Below are 22,081 nucleotides of genomic sequence, written 5' to 3' on the forward strand. Positions count from 1 at the left end.
AATACTAGAACGGCATAATTTTTACAGCAGGAAGCAAAAAGAAGAGGAAAAAGTAGAAGAATACATATCTGCGCTCAGAGTCTTGTCTATTACATGAGATTTTGGGCCGTTGTCCGACAATTATATCAGAGACCAATTTGTTTTCAATTGTGCTTCACGGAAAATTAAACAGAGAATCCTAGAATGCAAGAATCCAACGCTAGCTGAAGTAATTGATCTGGCTCTAATCATTGAACGTTCTACAATCTCCAGCAAAGTAATAGATGGCGCTAAGAGCGGAGTTAACATTGTTTCAACCCCTGAGACAGACAATGACAACGCATTATGCGCAGTGAATGTTAGGAACAAACCACAAAAAAACTTTCAAAGGAGACAACCAATGTTTTGTTATAGATGTGGATCTAAAAACCACATTGGCAATGCTCCTAATTGCCCAGCCATTAACAAACGTTAATGCAAAAAGATTGGTCATTTCCAAGGGGTGTGTAGAAATGTTAGAAAGTCATTTAATGTGAGCTATGTTGATTCTGATGTTGATACTTGTAGTAGTTCTTTGAACAACATTGTGGTAACTTTAGATTGTGATGATCAAACGAATCACATAAAGGGTCCTTTATGCTCTGCCATAATTGATAATGTTTCCTTGCAGGTAATGGCAGATTCAGGTTCCCCGATTACGATATTGAGGGATTCAACTTTTTACGAGTTATGGAATGAAAAAAATAATCTGTTGATGTCCGATGTTAATCCAAAAGCATTTGGGTAAAAATATATCAACATGCTGGGTTATTTCCCAGGCGTGGTACAGTGTCTAGGTAGACAGACTATGACAAAGATCTATGTTGCTGAGAAGGGCAAGAATATTATTGATTGGAAGGATCTTGCTCGTATGAGCTTGTATTTGGTCCCAGGGGATGTAGAACCAATTAAAGTAGGTGATCTACCAGTGTGTAACGTTGAATGTGACACCATCAATTCTGAGTCAAGGTTTACGAAAGAAATCATCTCTGAGTTTAAATCAGTTTTTAGCAGCTCAGTGGGGTCAGTGAAAGGTTTTGAACACCGGATCAGGTAAATCCCTGGGGCCCAGCCGGTATGTCATAAAGTACGCTCTGTTCCATTAAGCGTGAGGAAGGAATTGAAGGAATCGTTAAAGACTTTATGCGACCATGGTATTATTGAATCAACTGATTTTTCACAATGGGTCGCACCCATTGTGGTCGCACGAAAAAAAAATGGCGAGGTTAGGCTCTGTGCGGACTTACGCGCACTAAACAAAAATATTATAATTGACTGCCACCCGCTGCCTAAGATCCATGAACTACTTGCAAACCTTGGTGGTGCGAAATGGTTTTCTCTGATAGATTTAAGATCTGCTTATCACCAGCTTCCTTTAGCTAAAGAATCCCAAGAGTTGACTACTTTCGTTACATCGTTCGGTGCTTTTAAATTTTTACGTCTTCCTTTTGGCCTGGCATCGGCCGGAAGCGTTTTCCAGAAACTTATGGATACGCTATTTAATGGAATCAGCGGGGTACAAGCGTATCTAGACGATATTTTGATTTTTGCAAAGTCATTTGAAGAGCACAACATAGTGTTGAAAAGAGTTTTATCAATTCTTTCATCTAGGAACAGGACTGTCCGTTGTGTAAATTAGCTGTACAAGAGCTGGAATATTTGGGCCATACGGTTTCGAAGAATGGAATCAAACCAAAATTTTCAGTGATCAGAGCCATTACAGATGCAAAACACCCATCTGATAAAGACTCTTTACAGTCATTTTTGGGACTAGCTGAGTACTACGCCAGGTTTGTACCCGCATATGCTCAGATGGTAGAACCTTTACGGTTACTCTTAAGGAAGGGCACTAGCTTTAACTGGTCACCGGAACTAGATAAGGTCTTCAACGATGTAAAGAAAATGATTACTTCTGCACAAATCTTACACGTGTTTAGAGATGATTGCATATCAATAATAACAGTGGACGCGAGCCTCTCCGGTTTAGGCGCGGTCCTCACACAAAGAGTTAAAGGCCAGGAACAAACAGTGGCCTTCGCGTCTAGGTCCCTCAAATCTTTTGAACAGCAATATAGTACAATTGAAAGAGAGGCTTTGGCATGTGTGTGGGCCGTACAAAAATTTAAGATGTACATATGGGGTCGGAGGTTCGAACTGGTCACCGATCACAAACCACTTATTTACATATTCGAGAAAGTTAATTCGTCTTCAATGTCCGCAAGGTTAATGCGGTTAGTTTCCAGATTGCAAGAATTTCATTTTGCCGTGAAATATATTCAGAGAGGGAAGAATTTCCGCGCTGACTGTCTGTCCAGATTATCGATGATCAAAGATGATGACAACGAGTCTGTACCTGATGACAATGAATGTGTCACAGTTGTATACGCTGTTTCCGAGTTTTGTTCAGTTTTATCGGAAGATGATTGGAATTCTGCAGGCCGGGAGGACGGAGTACTTCAAAAAGTAATGAAGTATTCCACTAAAAATTGGCCTGACACTAGATGCCTCAATGGTGACCTTCGGGTCTTTGCCCAAATAGCTGAGGAACTTTCGGTGCAGAACGGGATTGTCCGTAGAGGGGACAAATTTGTTCCCCCGACAAATTTGCAGCCGTTAATTATAAATAAAGCTTATCAGGGGCATCTTGGGGTTACCAAGACCATTATGAGGATCAAACAACACTATTGGTGGCCTTCTCTGGACAGTCAAGTGAGAAAGTCAGTTAATGATTGTCCTGAGTGTCTTTTGTCTGATAAGCACTGGCAAACACTTAAGGTCCCACTTCATCCTACCGAATTTCCTCACTCTTCTTGGGAAAAAGTAGGGATTGATTTTTCTGGGCCTTATACCATTTTGGATCAGGATAATAAGAACATCATTCTTCTAATTGATTACTATTCAAAATGGATGTACTGTGATTTCGTAAATTCTCCTGACACCGACACAACAATTTCATTTTTAAATAGGATTTTTCTAGTGGAAGGCTCTCCAAAGATAATAGTTACCGATAACGGTACTCATTTTGTTTCAGAGAAAATGTGCACATTTTTGAAGAACCTAGACATTAAGCAATTGAAGGTAGCGTTGTATTCCCCTTCATCGAATGGATTAGTTGAGAGAGGTAATAAAATAATCAAAGAAGGGATACAGACCGCTTTGTCGGCCAGGATTAATGTGAAGGATTTCATCAGACAGAAAGTTTGGAGCTATAATACCTCCCCTCATTGCACCACAGGGGTTTCTCCCTTTAGTTTGTTAAGAGGCAGGGAGGTACATTCCACGTTATTTCCAACTTGGCTCCAAAATATTGCGGGGGAGAAAAAGGTTAACATGGATGAAGTTTATAAAAGGGTGAATAGGACACAAGATCAGATGAAGACTAGTTTCGATAAAAAGAGCGGGTCTTATGAGGATGTCCTGGTTGGAGACTGGGTTCTTATTAAGAAACCGAATTGTGTTAGGAAGGGCGAATCTATTTATTATGATCCAGTTCAAGTTATGAAAGTCAGTAAGGGGGCTGCGTTTATTGATAGAAAAGGCTGGTGGAATAAAAGATATTTGGTAAAGGTGTCCACACGCCAAGTTGGAATAATGCAGGACAGGCGTGGAGGGATGAGGAGGACCTTCATTGGAGTCACTGGTTAGAACCTTCTGGTAGGGTTATTAATTCCTCTCCATCTTCTGCACCCTGTGCTCTTCTTACTGTTAACCAGAATTCTTCGAGGTTTTATCCTCGCTCTTCTCGAGGGCGTACGATAAGAGCACCAGCAAGATTTAATTCGTTTATTAGATATAAAAAAAAAATGTATTTGTATGTTTTACTTCTGTTAATTTTTATAAGGGGGAAGGTGATGTGGTGGTTACTTGCGCTCGGTACGGCATTATGTGAAGGGTCATGCATCGCGCATCCGATTGTTGTAAGATGCTTACTTGTATGTGTTTGAATATGGGGCTCACACATGAGGCGTCCGTTGTCGGAGACTCGAACGGTACGTGTCAGTTACTGTTTGGGTCTCGACTGAAAGGGATGCTCCGTGTGATGGGTGGAGTACATCAATAAACTTCGTTTCTCAATTTACCTCCATTCGTCTGGATTCTTCACTACTTCACCGACCCTCCTGTTTGCTGACGATAACCTACTGGTGTCTAAGACCCCAGCAGGTTTACAAAGATTACTTAACAGATTCTAACTTTTCTGCCCCTGGAGAGAGTTGGGTGTTCGACTCATTGATAAAATGTCATGGAGGCCCCACCTAGCTAAGATGCTCATGGGTCATAAACGTGTGGCCGGAGCACTAGGCAAAGAACATCGCTCCTCACAGAGTAGGCGTTTATGACGCCAAAGCAGTCAGCACAGCTCTCTATGGAGCCGAGCTATGGGGGTTTGATAATGTTGAGGACATTTGTAGATCTGAACATAAGTTCTTGAGGGGCCTGGTGATGCTTCCCCGTAACATTCCATTAACACCTTTAATGCTCGACATGGGCAGGTGGTCGATCAGCGACATAGCAAAGTTGCGCCCATTGCTCTTCTGGGCTCGTATGAGGCGGACCCCCAAACTCTCCAAATACTCTGAAGCACTTACTGAGGTCATACATACAGATGTTGGCCACAGAATTAAATGGATCTCAAATATTAAGAAAACACGGATAGCTCTGGGTTTCAAGGACATTGGGACAGGCAAGACCCACCAAGAAAAGAGGAGCTCAAACTGATGTATTGGGTGTGGGTTGGACAGCCAGGAAATCTGCAAACCCAATGTGGGAAAATTGACATAAGAATTCTTCATAAGCAGACTAGATGCCTAGAGCCCTATTTTGATATAATTCAGGTCCCGAGGGACAGGACACTGTACATTCATTTTAGGTTCAGCGCGTTCTCTGTCTGCGCATTAACTGCAAAATGGCACCCAAAGAAACAGACATCAGAAGATTGTCCCTACTGCAGAGCCCCGTTGGAGTGTGTTGCTCATGTTATGTTTGCTTGCCCGGTGTATAATGTACCAAGGTCCAAATGGCTAAAACCAATCTACCAACAACTGGGCACGCAGGACCATCGGGTTGCTCTGCGCATCTTTAGATCTGACACAAGAGCTCTCTTTATGTGTGGTGTGGCCAAGATCCTCAGGCATGCCTGGCTAATTAGACGAAAAGCCATGCCAGGTGTGGCCTAACAGCGTACCCCAGAAGTAGCGAAGAAATTATCCTAGCTCTTGATAGTCGTTTAATCCTCTATTGAGAACACATTTTATGCACTGGCACTTTATATTAGATTACCTCTTCCGTGATATGAAAGTGGGCTTAACTTATTTTTTATTGGGCTTGTATTGTGGGCTCCACTTTGCACGTATTATGAAGACCATGCCAGGAAGGATTGTTTTGCTCGCACTTTTTTAACTGTTTTTTATTGTAAACCAATTAAGTTTTTACTAATGAATTTTGTATTGTTTTTATTGTGTAGCTTTCGACAACCATAGTATTTATTGGATGCAATAGTGACCTTTTATGGACTGTCCGTGCACATCTTTTTGGAAAATCTTGTTGCACTTTTTTACCTCTTCTTAAATGTTTCTTCAAGCTTTGATTACACATGTTGTCGAAATAAAGCCTATACAATACAATACTACCAAACCAAACCCAATTTGTTGCTTGCATTAGGGCCTAGGACACTCATACTACACCACTAGGATGATGCAATGGTGCACTCACCTACTGCACAGAGCGCAGCTGTGTGTACACAATGAGACCATTAAGAAATTACTTCAGTTCCACTTGAAGGTCCAGCGAGACATAGCGCCAATGTACAGAGCGCTGCAGATCACAGCCATCAGCTTGTTAGCCTTCCGAGGACAGGCCCTGTACCCCATCAGCCCTGCTCTTCACACCACACTGCCAAAATGCTCATTATAACTCGAAGTGCTCACTCTGTTCCTTCATAGTGCACTTTTTTCCTTTTTCGTACGTCATAAATGGTAGTAGAAGCTAGCACGTCGCTAAGGAAACGCTTTCTGACCATGACGCATACTACCGTGCAGTCTTCTCCTGATCTCTCACGTTTCAAGGGTTGGTGACCAGCCTGCTTCTTTCATGCAGCAGCTCTGGTGTGCATAGACAAGGGCTGCCCTTCTTAGTTGTTTTCAGGGGTGCAGTCTGTGCTGCCCACAATCGATCAAGTGTTTGGGGAGAAGGACATTCTTCCAGTTTACAGGGGTGCAGCTTGCAAAAAGTTAATGGTGCCTGATTTAACTTTCCCCAGGTCTACAGGTTCCAGGAGTGTGTCCTGCCCCCCCATGACATCAGTTTGTAGGGATGCCTTCCAATCCACATCATTTCTGTTTATTGGGGTACACTCTGATACTCATTACCAAGGTTTCATAAGGGGAATGCTGCACCTTTCTTGTATTTGTGGGTGTGCTGCTCTATCCCCAATGCTTGCATTTGTGAAGATCAGTCTTCTCCTTCTGTCATGTGTTAGGGGTGCAGCCTTCTTCCTTGTATTCTTTTGTAGGGTTGCAATTTGCTTGCATCCCTAACTTTGCAAGGGACGCAGCCTAATCCCTTCCATTGTAATTCCGGGCGTGCAGATTGCTCCCGTCACCCGAGTTTATAGGGGTGCAGCCGCCTCCCATCACCAGAATGTATGCGGGTGCCACCTCCCCATCACCCGAGTGTACAGTGGTGCAGCCTCCCCCATCATCCTAGTGTACGGGGGTGCAACCTCCCCCATCACCCGAGTGTACAGGGGTACAGCCTCCTCCCATCACTTTAGTTGCAGAGGCTCATGGTTGCAAGGAGTGTGGCATCCTGTGACCCATCACTCGGGTTTTTAAGGGTGCCGCTTGATCCCCAATGACCATGTAGTCCACAGTACCATCTGCTCCCACAGCTAGAGATGTGGCAGGTTCAGCTTGCTACTCTCACTCAGGTTTGGAGGGGCTCAACCTATAATCATTTGCAAGGGTGCACTCTGGTATTTATTCCCTAGGTTTACAGTGGTGCCTCATCGCATTGCTCAGGTTTTAAGCAGTGCAGTCTGAGCTCAACTGAGATCCTACTCCCATTGCTCAGGAGTTAAGTGGTTGTAATATGAAAGCACATCGCGTGCCACTGTAGCGCGTGGGTGCTCTGTGCTATGCACTCATTGTATTCTCTTAAATGGTGTTCCACGATCAAGCCTGGAATGATAGGTGCGAAGACTCACTGAACGTTTAGTCAGTTGACAGAGTCCTTCAAACGCATCGGGAACTGTTGGTCATGGGTGTATTTATTTCAATAAATTTACACCCAAAAGTACTTACCTGTTGCAGAGTTTTATCTTCTTCACATCTTGGTGATGATCTGGACTTCCCCACGCACGACACCCACCAGCCTGCCTCCGCTCCATGCCGTGCTGGAATCACCAGGGCCCTTCGGACTGATTCGGGCCACATTTGCACTTCATCTGGTTTCCTTGTTGGGTTCCTGGATCCTGTGCCCGGCGCTTTCATCTTCCAGTTTCCAGCCTTCGGCTAAGTGTCTGCCTGACCTGCCCCATTACGTCACCAGGTCAGGAGACTGCGAGTGTGTCACATGACAACAACGTCATCACGTGCAAACGTGAGCGTCTTCACGCAGGCGGCCATCTTGGATTTGGCTTTAGGTCAAGGCCCTGACTGGATTTGCTCTGCTGACGCCTGCAATTTCATTTACGATCCTTCCACATTGAAGCCACAGGGTGGATCTACGCTTGCCTGCATCGAGTGACAGGCACACCTTTTTTGGTTGATTGGTTAACTATTTTCAACCTTTGAGCCCGCACGTTCGGTGACAGGCTCATTTTTAAATTCTAATTGTGTGCTAACTATTTGCAACCTTCGGTGATCTGTCATCTCGGTGACAGGCACACCTCTTTTTACAAATTCTTTGATTTTTTTTCCACGTGTAAGCCTGCACTTTCGGTGACAGGCTCACCCTAAATCAACTGTTGACCCTGCAAATGTATAGACTGGTATAGAATTAATGTAATAGAAAATGTACTCATTTGTTTTATTATTATTTCTCGCATACTAAGTTTATTCATTTTCACTCATATTGTAACCTTGCCTTTATATTTCTTGCTTGTACTATGGCAACATCCCAGCAGTTTGCGCAGCCTCCCGCCTTCTTACAATATCCAGGTAAGCCCAACATTTTACCCATTGGCGGCAATGGTTAAAAATCTTTGAGAGTCATCTAGTGGCCATCGGTGCTGTCAAGTTTCCACCTGTACGCAAAGTAGCAATTTTATATGGTTGCCTAGGGCTTGCAGCTCAGTAAGTTTTTGAAAATGTACCCTCCATTACTCCCTCAAGGAAGCGCTGGGGATAGTGAGCCCTGGGATGCTTACAAGAAGGCATTGGCCCGCATGGGAAAACAATATGATCACGAGCCAAGCATAATGTTGGAAAGGCACAACTTTTTCATGAGGAGGCTGAGCACAGATGAAAGTGTGGATGATTATATATTTGCGTGTTACTAATTTTGGCATCCACATGCAAGTTTGAGGCTCACACTGATATTTATATTCGGAATAAATGTGTCTTTGCTTGCTTTTCTAAGAAGATTCAGGAAAGCCTCCTTAGTTGCCGAAAGAAACGCTTATGGAAACAATCGATATTGCTAAACGCATTGAGCGCTCAATGTTCATATCGAGGGCACTTCTCAATGAGCATTCTGTTAATGTTGTGAAGGTTTCAGGAGACAATACAGCGGACTCTGTGAATGTAGTGAATATATCTAGACCTGCTAAGCAACCTTCTAGGAAAAGGTGTGGATCCAAATCACATTTTAGCAATAATCCCTCTTCCCCTGCCTTGGGCAAGAGATGTATGCTTTGCAAGAAAATGGGCCACTTCCAAGTGGTGTGTAGATCTGGGAGAAAAGCCACAAGAGTTAACAGTGTTAAGATCGCTAATACTGTTGAAGAGTGTTCTGAGCAATTGCATGATGTGTTGTTGACTGTGGAGTGCAATGCTGTTTTCGATACTAAGAAGGTGTGCTGTGTTGTTTGGTAGAATTGAGGTACCAGTCATGTCAGATTCGGGCTCACCGATTGCAATCTTATCAGAAATCTTGTTTTTCGAGAAGTGGAGAGGAACTAACGCTTTAACTCATACTGATGTGAATCCCAAAGCATTTGGCAAATCCTATATAGACATGTTGGGATACTTCATGTCCAGGTTGGAATGTTTGGGAAAGTCTATTTGTACAAAGGTTTACGTTGCTGTCAAAAGATGCAACATAATTAGATGGCAATATCTAGCGAGAATGGGATTGTAACTACTTCAAGGTTCGAATCAACCCATCGCTGTGGGAGAGGTACCTGAAGGCTATGCTGAGGTTGGTCATCTTGAAGAAGACACTCAGGTGGGTTGTGTAGGGTTGAAGAACGCACTTCGGACATCAAGAAGGTGTTGGACCGTTTCCCACGCTTGTTTGCTGATAAACATGGAACAGTGAAGGGTTTCCTGCATCAAATCTGACTTAAAGCTATTGCCCAACCCATTGTTCCAAAGGTGCATCCCCTTCCCCTAAGTGCAAGAGATGAACTTAAGTCAGTTCTGAAATCCTTCTGTGATGAAGGTGTCATTGCACCATGTGACTCCTTGGAGTGGGTTTTCCCCGTTGTCGTAGTAAGGAAAAAGTCTGGAGTGGATAGGTTATGTGCTGATTTGCGTTCTTTGAACAAAAACATCTCTATTGACTGTCACCCCTCCCCAAAATTCAAGAACTCCTTGCTAGTTTGGGGGTGCTAAGTTTTCTCTATCATCGACTTATGTTCAGTGTATTGCCAAATACCCCTAACTGTTGATTCTCAGGAATTCACCACTTTTGTTACTCCTTTTAAGGTTTACAAATATCTCAGATTGCCTTTTGGTCTGGCCTCCGTGGCCAGTGTCTTTAAAGAATTGATGGACAATCTTTTTGGAGACATCCCGGGGGTCCAGGCCTATCAGGATGACATTTTGCTATTAGCTTCTGATTGGGAATCACACTTGAAGAATCTAACCAATGTTTTAGGTCAGTTGGACTATGCAGGTTTGACCATTAGAATGGTTACGTGCAAGTTTGGTATAAAGCAACTGAACTACTTGGGGCACCCTGTATCATCAGAGGGCATCAAACTTAAGTTATCGTTGATTAAGGCCATTAGTGATGCTGCATGTCCGAAAGATAAGGATGCTCTTCGATCCTTTTTAGGATTAGCAGAGTACTATGCACAGTTTGTAAAGGGATATGCTCAAACTGTTGAACCTTTACGTGCCCTATTGTGGAAGGTCTAAAAGTTTGTTTAGTCTGATGAGATTTCTCAGACCTTTGCCCAAGTCAAGAAATGAATTGTTGAAGCACCTGCTTTGCATGCCTTTCAGTAAACCTGTAAAAGCTTCCTCATGGTGGATGTACGTCTCACTGGATTAGGAGTAATTTTGGGACAGTGGGTTGCTGGTAAGGAACATACCATAGCCTTTGCCTTCAGGATGCTTAGACAGTCTGAGACACAGTATAGCACAATCGAGTGCAAAGCTTTGGCTTGTGTGTGAGCGATTGACAAGTTTAGGAGTTACATCTGGGGTCGAGAGTTTAAGGTTTTTACATACCACAAACCTCTTATGCACATACTGAATGGAAATGGTTTAAGAAAGGCATCAGTGAGGCATGCAAGGTTGTTGTCAAAACTGCAAGAGTTTCACTTTTCCATTAAGCATATACCTAGAGGGAAAAAGTTCAGGGTGGACTGATTATCAGATATTGCCTTATCTGACGAGTGTGATGCAGTTGATGTTGAGGACACTGAATGCATAGTGGCAGCCGTGGATGAGGCCAAGGATTGTGCTGCTGTTATGGAGCAATCATGGTTGGCAAGTTATGGCCAGTCTCAAGCTGGTCAAAGAGTTCATTGTAAAGGGATGGACGGAGAGTAGAAAGTTGGCTGGTGAAATGAGGGCTTTTTTGATAGTGGCTTCTGTAATGCCTCTTGTCAATGACATGGTAATGTGTCACAACTTGTTCATCCTTTAGAAAGTCGCAGAGGAGATATTATCAGGTCCATGCATCATAGCCACTTAGATATTTCTAAGACATCTCAACTTATTAAGTTGTATTATTGGTGGTCCTCTTTAGAAACTCAGGTGAAGTTTTAGGTAGACTCATATGCTTAATGTCTTGTGTCTGACAAAAGGTGGAAGTTAATGGATACTCTCCTTCACCCTGTTCTTTTTCTGGACAAACCTTGGATCAATGTTGGGTTGGATTTTTAAGGTCCTTATGATATTTTGCCTGGTAACATCAGATTTCTCATTTTGTTGATTGATTATCATTCAAAATGGTTATACCATATGTTTTGTGATGCACCTAGCACTGATAAAGCGATCAAGTTTTTAAAGAGGGTGTTTGCAACTGAAGGGTCACCCTCTGTGATTTTGTCAGACAACAGTACACAGTTTGTGTCTCACAAGATGTTCACATTTTTGAGAGCCAATGATGTAAAACATTTCAAAGTTGCCTTGTATTCTCCGTCTTCCAATGAGTTGGTTGAGAGGGCCAACAGATTAGTGAAGGAAAGGATACAGGCAGCTCTGTCGTCATGCCAGGATGTGCAAGAATTTGTTGATGCCAAAGTGTGGTGGTATAACATTTCACCCCATTGCACAACTTGGGTGCCACCTTTTCACTTTTTTGAAAGGAAGAAAAGTACTTATGAACCTATGTCCTGAATTGTTACAGAACAAACATTGTGTTGAGAGTACAAGTAGTGTAAGTAAACGTGTTGGTTCTCAGGTGATGCAGAAGCAGCATGCCATGAAGCTGAGTCTGGATGATGGCAAAAGTTTACAAAATATGGATCTGGAAATAAATGATTGGGTCCTTATCAAAAATCCTTAAAAAGTTCCTAAAGGTTTGTCGAAGTTTTCCTCTCCAGTTCACGTGACAAATGTGAGCAAAGGCTCAGCACTCATCGGGACTAAGGGCTGGTGGAACAAGAGGTCGCTTGTGCATCTTTCAGACTCTCAGGCCAGCTCATTGAAGAAATTGACAGATCTGGAGGTCGACCAGTGTGATTGGTCCAGTTGGTTCCAGGATCCAGCTTCAGGTGTTTCAGCGTCTACAAATGAGAGTGGCTCTGTGGCACATTGGATTTCAGCAAAATGTTGGTGTAGGTAGTCGTCAAAGGAAATTGCCTTGCAAGTTTGATGACTATGTTTTAAGTTAGATCGCTAATTTTCAGTTGTATTTTAAGTTGTGCTGTGGTCTTACAACCTATACCAGTTTTTGTTATTATGATTGTTTGTAGCTGTTGTCTCCGAAAGGCGGGTGAAGTTGTAATATGAAAGCACCCCACTTGCCACTGTAGTGTGTGGGTGCTCTGTGCTATGCGCTCATTGTAATCTCTTAAATGGTGTTCGACGATCAAGGATGGAACGACGAATGCGAAGAATCAGTGAACGTTTAGTCAGTTGAAAGAGTCCTTTGCACGCATCGGGAGCTCTTGGTCGTGGGTGTCTTTATTTCAATAGATTTACACCCAAAAGTACTTACCTGTAGCGGAGACTTGATCTTCTTCACAGTGGTGTATTTTGCCCCAATTGGTTAGATTTGCTGAAATTAAGCCTGTTCTGGACGGCCAGAGATTGCAGGTGCGAACCCCATTCCCATCACTTTTTTTCAAAGGTATATACCCTGCTCCCCACCTCTGGATTTGTCAGGTTTGAGACTTGGTACACCTTTACAGAAATTTACAAGGATTAGGACTGGGTGCTAACTGGCATTTCTAGGAGAGAGCACTATTCCTTGCCACAGTGTTTTCTTGGGGAGCAGACTGCTCCTCATATTTTGGGCTTGCAGAAGGAGGGCTTCATCTAAAAATCGATAAATCATGGCGCCACAGGGAGGAGCATAGGCATCCGAGGTTGGAGATGCATTGCCTCTAAAAAATACAGATTTTAGAGAAACAAGGGAACCCTGGAAATGAAAGGGAACTAGGGTGCAAGTAATTTTTCACAGTAACAGAAGTCCCTTTTAAGATGGATTATATCAAACAATAACACACAGTGATTCAATTTTGTCTATCTTTTTGAATTCCAAATGGAGAATCATCCATTTATTTAATCAAACAATGCACGCGAACCATAGTAGTGGGACAATATATAGCACAAAAAAAGTCATTGAACTTCCAGAACTCAGGCATTACACAAAATGTGGCTTAAGTATACACAATGAATTAGCCACAAATACAAAGTACATTTGCTCATTTAAAACAACAAGTGAACAAGTAAGGACAAGGTACTCAATTCAACGACATTTCAATACCTACCGGGGTAGTGGGATCATCATCAGGACACAGCGAGTTATGCCTGAGAGAATATCATGTCATAGAAGAAAAACCATGCCAAGATTTGCCTATAAGGGATATCTGGAGAAAACCAGATCTTGATAGAAAAAAACAGATGCATGACGGGATAATGGCTTGTGGAGTGACAGGAACAATGCCTTAGTCTAGGAAAATTGTGTCCAATTTAGAAATACACTGGGATACTGCAAAGGTCAATGCGGCAACCTCCTGCCAAACACAAGAGAAGCACTCCGCAGAGCTGAGATCGGCCCGTGACCAGTCTTCAATCAGACTGTGAGAGCGCCCAAACACAGGAGCGGCACGTCGCGGAGACGTGATCGGCCCGTGACCAGTCTTCTATGCAGAAATGAAGTCTGTTCTGGACGGACAGAGATTGCAGGTGCGAAACCCACAGCCACCACTTTTTTAAAGGGATTTACCCTGCTCCAACCTCTGTATTTGTCTGGGGTGAGACTTAGTCCACCTTTCCAGAGATTTACAAGGATTAGGTTCGGTGCTAATTGGTATTTCTAGGAGTGAGCACTATTCCTTGCCACAGTGTTTTCTTGGGTTGCAGACTGCTCCTCAGGTTTTGGGCTTGCAGAAAGAGGGCTTCCTCTAAAATCCTGTAAAATGTAGTGGTGCAGTTGATTGTCAGCCCATTATTTTAAAGGGCTGCAGCCTACTCACCACTGTACTGGCTTGTAATGTGCTACGGTCATGAATAAAGGGGGAAGAGGATGAACTCAGATGTGAATCTCAAAACTCTACACTAGTATAACTCAAGAGCAAGGAGCAAACTTTCCCCGAACTATATATCCTTGTGGTAGGGAGGAGAAACAATCATCTAGGTGTTAGGCTCCAGGCAGGTCCCAGCTAGGATGCTACTTGAACAAAAGGGGTTGGGGAGCTTATGGTCCTTTAAACCAGGCCTTTGTTTTGGGTGTAGCTGAAGATGAAAATAAGTAAGCCCCTTTCCCCACCTGCAGTTTGGTGCTCAGAACGGAAAACAGATACCGTATGGGTGGTGTTGAAAGTGTCCCGGTGTCATTAAATGGCATATTTCACTGGGGCCAGCCAGAACCTATATCCGGCTCAATAATACCTGTTGTATCCAGGACCCTGCTGTATCCCCCTCATTTCCTGAATTGTGTTCAGTCAATAACAGAAATAGCTCCTTTTGTGTGTCACAAGTCTTTCCTGAGTTCTAGATGATTCAGACTCAGTTGAATAAAGAAATGCAAGAGAAACCTTCAGAGCAGTAGCGGCTGCTACTGATCTGGAGTGGTGACACTAGGGCAGGGAGTGGAGGGGGGGATGTGCGGGACAGAACAAAAAAAAACATGTAACCGGGCCAGACGCTGCCTTTTCTCTGTCCTCTTCTTTCTGTCTCCACCGGCTGCAGGAAGGAGCAGGAAGACACTCCTCTCCCTGCTCTGGCCAGCCCTGCCCAAGAGCCACACACTTCAATGGGAAAAGTAAAATGATAATAACGATATGTTCTTATCATTTTATTTTTCCCATTGAAGCCTTAGCGGAGGAGCCATCACTACTTGAAAGGCTGCAGCTCATTATCTGTTTTAACAGAACACGCTATGAAATAATCAACAATCCTTGGTACTTTAACACACAGACTCACATTAAGGCCTCACTATACATAAATCAGCCATACATCTTACACCCCAACTCTAAACAACAGTCCTCCTCACTTCCAAAAAGTGCAAGAGCCCCTCCCTTTGTTACTAGACTGCATAAGTAAGTCAACGTATTAACATCCCAAGGTATTGTGTCTCATTTGGGCCCTGGACTTGGAACTCTCATTACCTTTCACTCCAACATCCCCCCAGCTTGATCAACCCACCCAGTAGTGTTACCAACCTCCTTAAAGTCTTAAAACAGCCTGCAAAGCTGCCACGTGTGAAAACCCTCTCCTGAGGAGTATTTCAAGCCCTCCCCACCTAAATATGTATTTGTCTACACTTTCCACAAACTCCCATTAGCAAATGTCCCAGTAACTCCTTCACTTGCATCAAGTAAATCTCTAACCCTATTTCTGACAGGTGCTTCCCACCGTCTCAAAAGAAATGCTTTGACTCATATTTGATTTCCAGGTGCCACACCCTCTTGACACCCTTCTCCCGACTAAAATTGTGTATCACTCCATTGAGGTTCCTTCCTGCCTTACGCATTGCTGCTGGATTCCTTGCTCCCCTCCATTCTCTCTGTGAAATGAGCTTGCTCCCCAATGTTAAATGTTTTATCTCTCCTACGGCCCTTTCCATGTTCTTTAGCAACGACAAGCCTTTCAATTGTACTAGATCAGTCTCCTCAATGCAAAATATTTGCACATCTGGGTCTCACCAAACTGTAAATTACCGCACCAATATGCACAACAACCCCACCATCACATCTATCCTATTCCCTGCCACTTCACTCTAAATTCTGGTGTTGACGAACCCCAGTTTCTTTCCAAAGCAACATTTATCAACCTACCTTGCTGCCCATTTGAGTGACTGCGTATCCATACTATCAAGTATCCTCTCCCTGGGCCTGTCCTGCAACCTGCAGTAGAACCAGAAAACTGTCAAAATGTTAATGCCCTAAACTTAGAAAAGCAAATCTTCCGGGCGCACATAGCACTCATAACAATCCAACCTCCATCTACCCCATCTCTGTATCTTCTGAACCAAACTTTTCCTGGCCTCAGCCAACGTCGCAGCTCCTATGCGAAAAGAATGCATACCAAAATATCCTGCTGGGAAACCTATAACCCTCTGTGCCTTACGGGACACCAGCAGCAAATGACAGCGTGATAACTTCGAAAGACCCACTTTCTCCCCTTAAAACCACAAGAAATATACCAATGCCACCAGTACACTTGACACACCTACTACACGACACTACCAACCTGCCTCTGCTCCTTCTATCTGCCTTAGACTCACTTCACTCCTCGCCACCACTTACTTTTGTCTCAAACCATCCTCTTTTTAAACCCGCCAAATCTCTGACACCCAAAATACCCCAAAAAGTATCATACATTTGCCATTGTGTATAAAAGTGCCTTCCCACTTGACTGTGTAGACCTCCACCATCCCTGAAAAACCTCCCTTAAAAGAGCCAATGACATTGGCCTCCTCGTCCCCTCCCCTCTACTGCCTTGCCCATCCTGCCACTATCCTTCTCCCCATTTTCCCCACCAACGACCCATAACCCCACAATAGCTTACCATTGATGTAGGTCAGATTTCATCTGGATTCAGGCATTGCTTTATTTTTGTGTTTCAGACAGACTGCATTTTAAAATGTAACTTTGGGTGCATGCCAAGTGAAAAAGATGAAAGAGGCCTGCAAATGAAATCATGTAAAACCGTGCTTAATTAATTAATCATGGATCTTTAATGTGTTTAGTTTAGATTTAACCTCACTATAGAATGTACATTTAATTTAGAGAATGTTTTGTTTTTTACTTTTAAAGTAGCACATTATTGTGCTGAATTAACGTGTTTTTGCAGTGTAGAAAACTCAAGATTTCAGTTTCCTCTTTAGCTTTGAAGATAAGAATGGAATGAGGGTTCTCTCCTCGCAGCTCCTTTTCCGTGTAATCTGCACCCCCTGTTTCCGTCTCAAGAGACTTTGGCTTTGTTGCATATTTAGACAATACATATTTAGTTCATAACACATCTTTCTTATAATATGTATTAATTAATCAACCATGCACCAACACTACATGTGGGGCAAACGCATTTTGCATGAAAAGCTATCTAAAACATTAGAGCATGTTGCTATGAGTATGTAATAACTGTTCGCGCTTCGAAAATTTGCACTAGTGCATGTTTATGCTATGTTGTACATTGCACATTTGTATGTTGTGCACAGTCAATAGAAAAGCTGCTTTAAACTAAGATTGTGCCAGCTGCATGAACTACCAAGTGCCTCAAGTGAAGACACATGGGTCAAGGCCACAATGAACTGTACACTCCTGCCATTGTGCCAATGTACCAGTGTTTGTGGGAGAGTGTCATCCCTGTGTGCGATGTGAAAGCGAGAAGGAAATTGTCTGATGCATTTTTCCGCTTAAATGTTGCAATATTTGTATAATTATTGATGGTGAAACATATGACTGTATTAAGCCTTAACGCTACCTTTGTTAAAACCGGTATGAGTTGGATTTGCAATGATAACAGGATGATGAGACCCTCATGTCACCTATGCTAACCCCAAAAGCTCCAAGGAGAGCGGACCCCTGCTGTGAGCGGGGCCTATGCCCTCTCCCCGCTGCAGATGCCATCCTGCCTTATGTGCGCTTTAATTGGAAAACGCCCCAGGGGTTTCTCTGTGCAGGGCACCTCCTCAGCTTCTTGGAAGGATGCCTGGCAGCAAAGAGGAATCATTGGTGCTCACTTTGGTTCAATTCTAGGGATTCTTATCAACTGGAACTTCTGCATCTGGACTAACTTCAGCCCAAACTTATTCAGGCACCCTTCTTGGGAACTAATTTTTTCCTGAGCCTCCATTTTTTTTAAATCTCCCTCCTCTCCCCCTCCCCAGCTGCAACTAGAAACTGAAAGAGGACCACTCCCGCGCCCCCGAATATTCCACTGGAAAGAAAGCCTTATCATCACAGAAAGAGGACTACCCCAGCCCCTCCACTATTACTTGTATAGTTCTTAACCCCTGCCCTCCTGAATCCTCAGCCCCCTCCCTCTGAAACCAGCAGACACTGACACAGAAATAGGACTACACCAGCCCACAGAGCGGCCATCTTGAAACAGGATTCCTTCCCCTCACTATGCTCCCTTTTCCGTAAACTTAAATATTAGTCACCCCCCATTAGCTGCCACCACTACTCTGATATATCAGTATATATGTGTGTGTTTATCTATATGCATGTGTATGTTTATACATGCCTCCACTCCTCTGATTTCTTAGTATATATGTGTATTTATCTATATGCATGTGTGTTTATATATACTTGCATATGTTTGCATTTATCTCTATATATCTAAATTCATGTGTGTGTTTATACATACATGTTTGTACACACATTTGTGTATATTTATCTTTATATAGCTATACTTTAGCGATTCTATCTCTGCACGCCCTTTTTATCGCATGTCCTCCAATCCTACACCACTGAAAGGCCCCCTCCAACTATCTTTCCCCCCCCACTTCATTCTCACCACCGGCCCTCACTTTTATGATCAATAGGCTCTAAACGCCATCCTTCCCACTTTCTTTATCACTCCAGTCCTTATTCACCATGCCTGCCTCCACAGTCCCCCACCCCCTATGTCTCACCTCCTGAAACCTCTTGGCCCAAACTCCTTCTACATATCCTACCCCCCCAACCTCTCAATCACCGCCTCAAAAAACTCAAACACAATCTAATCAAACAACATCATGAAACACTCATAACAGATCTCTATCACAACCCCTACAAAGGACAGGAAAAATTCGATCTCATCTTCTACACCACCCGACCCCTGAAATGGAACTCTACCCTCACCAACTACCTACGTATCAGCAAAACCTCCAACTTCCCTCGCGGCCATATAATGACGATATCTCACTCCCCCAAATTCAAAGGCAAGGCCTCCCTCGCTATCTATAGAAACTGTATCATACTGATCCAAGCCACTGACACCAACCTATGCTCTTTTGAATCTATATTCCCCACTCTTTGCAAGTCTCTCTCCCTCATACACAACACCTCCCTAACAAAACCTACCACAGAGATGCCATCCAGAAAAAGGATACCCACATCAACCTCCACCAAGCTTCCGCCTCTACCACAAGCGTGACCACAGTTTCCATGCACATCCCCCCTCACCCGAAGCTGGCACACAAACTTCCCACCCACCCAGATCAGGAACCCCAACCACACAAATAGAACTACCACTATCAGCACAGACCCAAACCCCTACGTCAATCCTCCCACTCAACCCATCTCCGTTCCCAAAATCCCGCCCCAAAACCACACACCCTTCTGTCCATCCACCCACATCATTAGTGAAACAGCTCGCACTCCGAATAGACACAACCCCTCCTCTACCCCTCCCAAACTGCGTACTGACCCCTTGCCACCTCCACTTAAATCACCCTCTGAAACCACCCCTAACAGACAAAGCACCAACACCCCCCGCTCCCACACCTACCAACCTGCTCCCTCCATACTTTGAACACTTCACTCCCTACAAGTCACAGCCACTCACCCCCGTTCCCTCCCTCCCTAACCAAACCCCCACACCAGACCTAAAGGAAAGTCGAAATCTCATGGTAACTCAGCTCAATAAAGTGATTCTAGGTATCAATAAAATCCTAACGTCCCTCAAAACCAGCACTGACCATGCCCACTGCTCACCTCTCTACCACTCGCCCTACACCAGACCCCCAGAATCTCAGCCTAACAAGGCTCAACACTCCTTTAAAAATCGCGCTCACAGACCGATTCGATCCACTCCCAAGTTGTCACACAGCGAAGCAACAGACCTGGCCAAAACATACAAATAGACACCAACCAGAAAAAGAGTACCCACCTCCAAGATCGGGAGAAACCTTGTTCCACCTAGGTCACTGGCCAGACTGCCAGCATACCTCTTGGATATCCCCAGGGCTCCCACCTCTCAGAAACACAACAGCAACTCGAGGAATAGCAACTGTCTACTCATAAACTGTACATCTGCCTCCAAGCATGCAACAGAACTGCCTGAAACAATCCTTAACTATGACATTGACATTGCATTCATCACAGAGACTTGGCTTAATGAAACATCCTAGCCGATCCTCGACTTACTAGTTCCTCCTGGATTCTCAATCATCAAAAAAAGACAGAATCGACCAAATTGGCGGGGGCTAAGCCATTATCCACAAGAATACCATCACAATGGTGGAATCTCTCTCCTCTACTTACAGCACCTTTTGAATCTCTCAACACCACTATTCGGTTGAAAAACAATAAGTCAACAAACTACCACCTTCTCTACCACCCCCCAGGTAACACTCTCCATTTCCTTGACCACCTATCAGACTTGGTAACACACTGCTCACTCTCTGATGCCAACAACATAATCCTAGGCAATTTCAACCTCCACTGGAATGATGATAAAAACACCCTAATCCAATCCTAAAAAAAACTCTTACTCGAGCACAACCTCAACCAACACTGCAAAGAACAAACCCACAACAGAGGCTCAACCTTTGACGTCATCATAGCCCAAGTGACGTCTATAACCATCAACAACATCCTCCCAGTTGATTGGTCAGACCACCGCATCATCCTGTTCCACCTACACCAGGAAGATTCATACCCCATCCATACTAAGAAAACCCTTCAGTGGTCCACAAACCTCAGCCAAGCTCCCCTAGCTGAGCTAGATAAAGCAATGATCTCTAGCCTCCCCCTAAATCAGGCAACCTCTCAACGGTCGAACACACAACCCACTTTAACTCTACGATGACAGTCGTCCTAGACCAAGTAGCCCCTCTGAAACTAAAAAATATTAGAGACACCCCTTCATGGTCCTGGTTCACCAAGGACCTCAACTCAAAAAGACGACATCTCAGAGCTGCAGAAAGACTCTGGCGATCCACCCTGTCCTCAACTCACCTCCACTGACTCAGAGCAGAGCGCAGAACATACAAAAACCTCATCATCAATGAAAAAGTAGCCTTTTTCCGCAGCGCCCTTGACAATGCAATAAACCGTCTAAAAAACCTTTTCAACATCATAAAAAAACCAGACTTCAAAACCGCCCGCTAAAGCCCCTCAGGGCTCTAAAGAACTCTGCGATAAATTCGCCAAATTCTTTGATGAGAAAATTACGTTGATCAAGTCCTTCCTCGATAGCCACACACAAGCGTCTGACTCCGAAGTAGAAGACCCCTTCCCTGAGACAAATGAGGGCAACCAATCCCCAGGATCCCATCCTTCCTTAATTGCTGGAAAGCATTTAAGCTACTCTCAGAAATGGACATCTCCAAACTTATTGCGAACTCTAAACCCTCCTCCCACTCCCTGCGCTGTATAAATGAAAATGACACTTCGCAGTCCCCCTCCCGGCCTCCATGGCAAAAAACCTCAGTCACATCATTTCACCCCTCTAGATAATGATAATAAACAGCTCGCTAATCATGAGGGTCATGTCAAACTGCCTAAAGCTTGGCCAAGTCTCTCCACTACTAAATAAAACAGGCTTAGACCCCGAGGACCTTAACAACTTCAGGCCAATCTCAAACCTGCCTTTCCTGGCCAAAATCCTCGAGAAATGTGTCCTTCTCCAACTCAACCAGCACATCGACACAAACACTCTTAGAATCTCACCAATCAGGCTTCAGAAAGGGCTGCAGCACAGGGACAGCCTTACTAAATATAGCAGACGACATCCACAAATGTATGGATGCCGGTCGATGCTGCCTGCTCATCCTCCCAGACCTATCCGCGGCTTTCGACACGGTAGACCACAAACTTCTTCTCAACACACTAAAACAACGGACCGGAGCAGACGGCGTGGTGCTGAAATGGTTCACCTCCTTCTTTCACAACCGTTCCCAACAAATCAAAATAAACAATGCAATCTCCGATACCTCCACCATAACCAGAGGTGCCCCTCAGGGCTCAGTCCTCTCACCTACTCTCTTCAATATCTACATGGAGCCCCTCACTACCATAATCAATCAAACCAACATCACCTACCACCTTTACGCAGATGACATCCAG

Source organism: Triturus cristatus, chromosome 7 (genome assembly GCF_964204655.1).
Source record: "Triturus cristatus chromosome 7, aTriCri1.1, whole genome shotgun sequence".
NCBI lineage: Eukaryota > Metazoa > Chordata > Amphibia > Caudata > Salamandridae > Triturus > Triturus cristatus.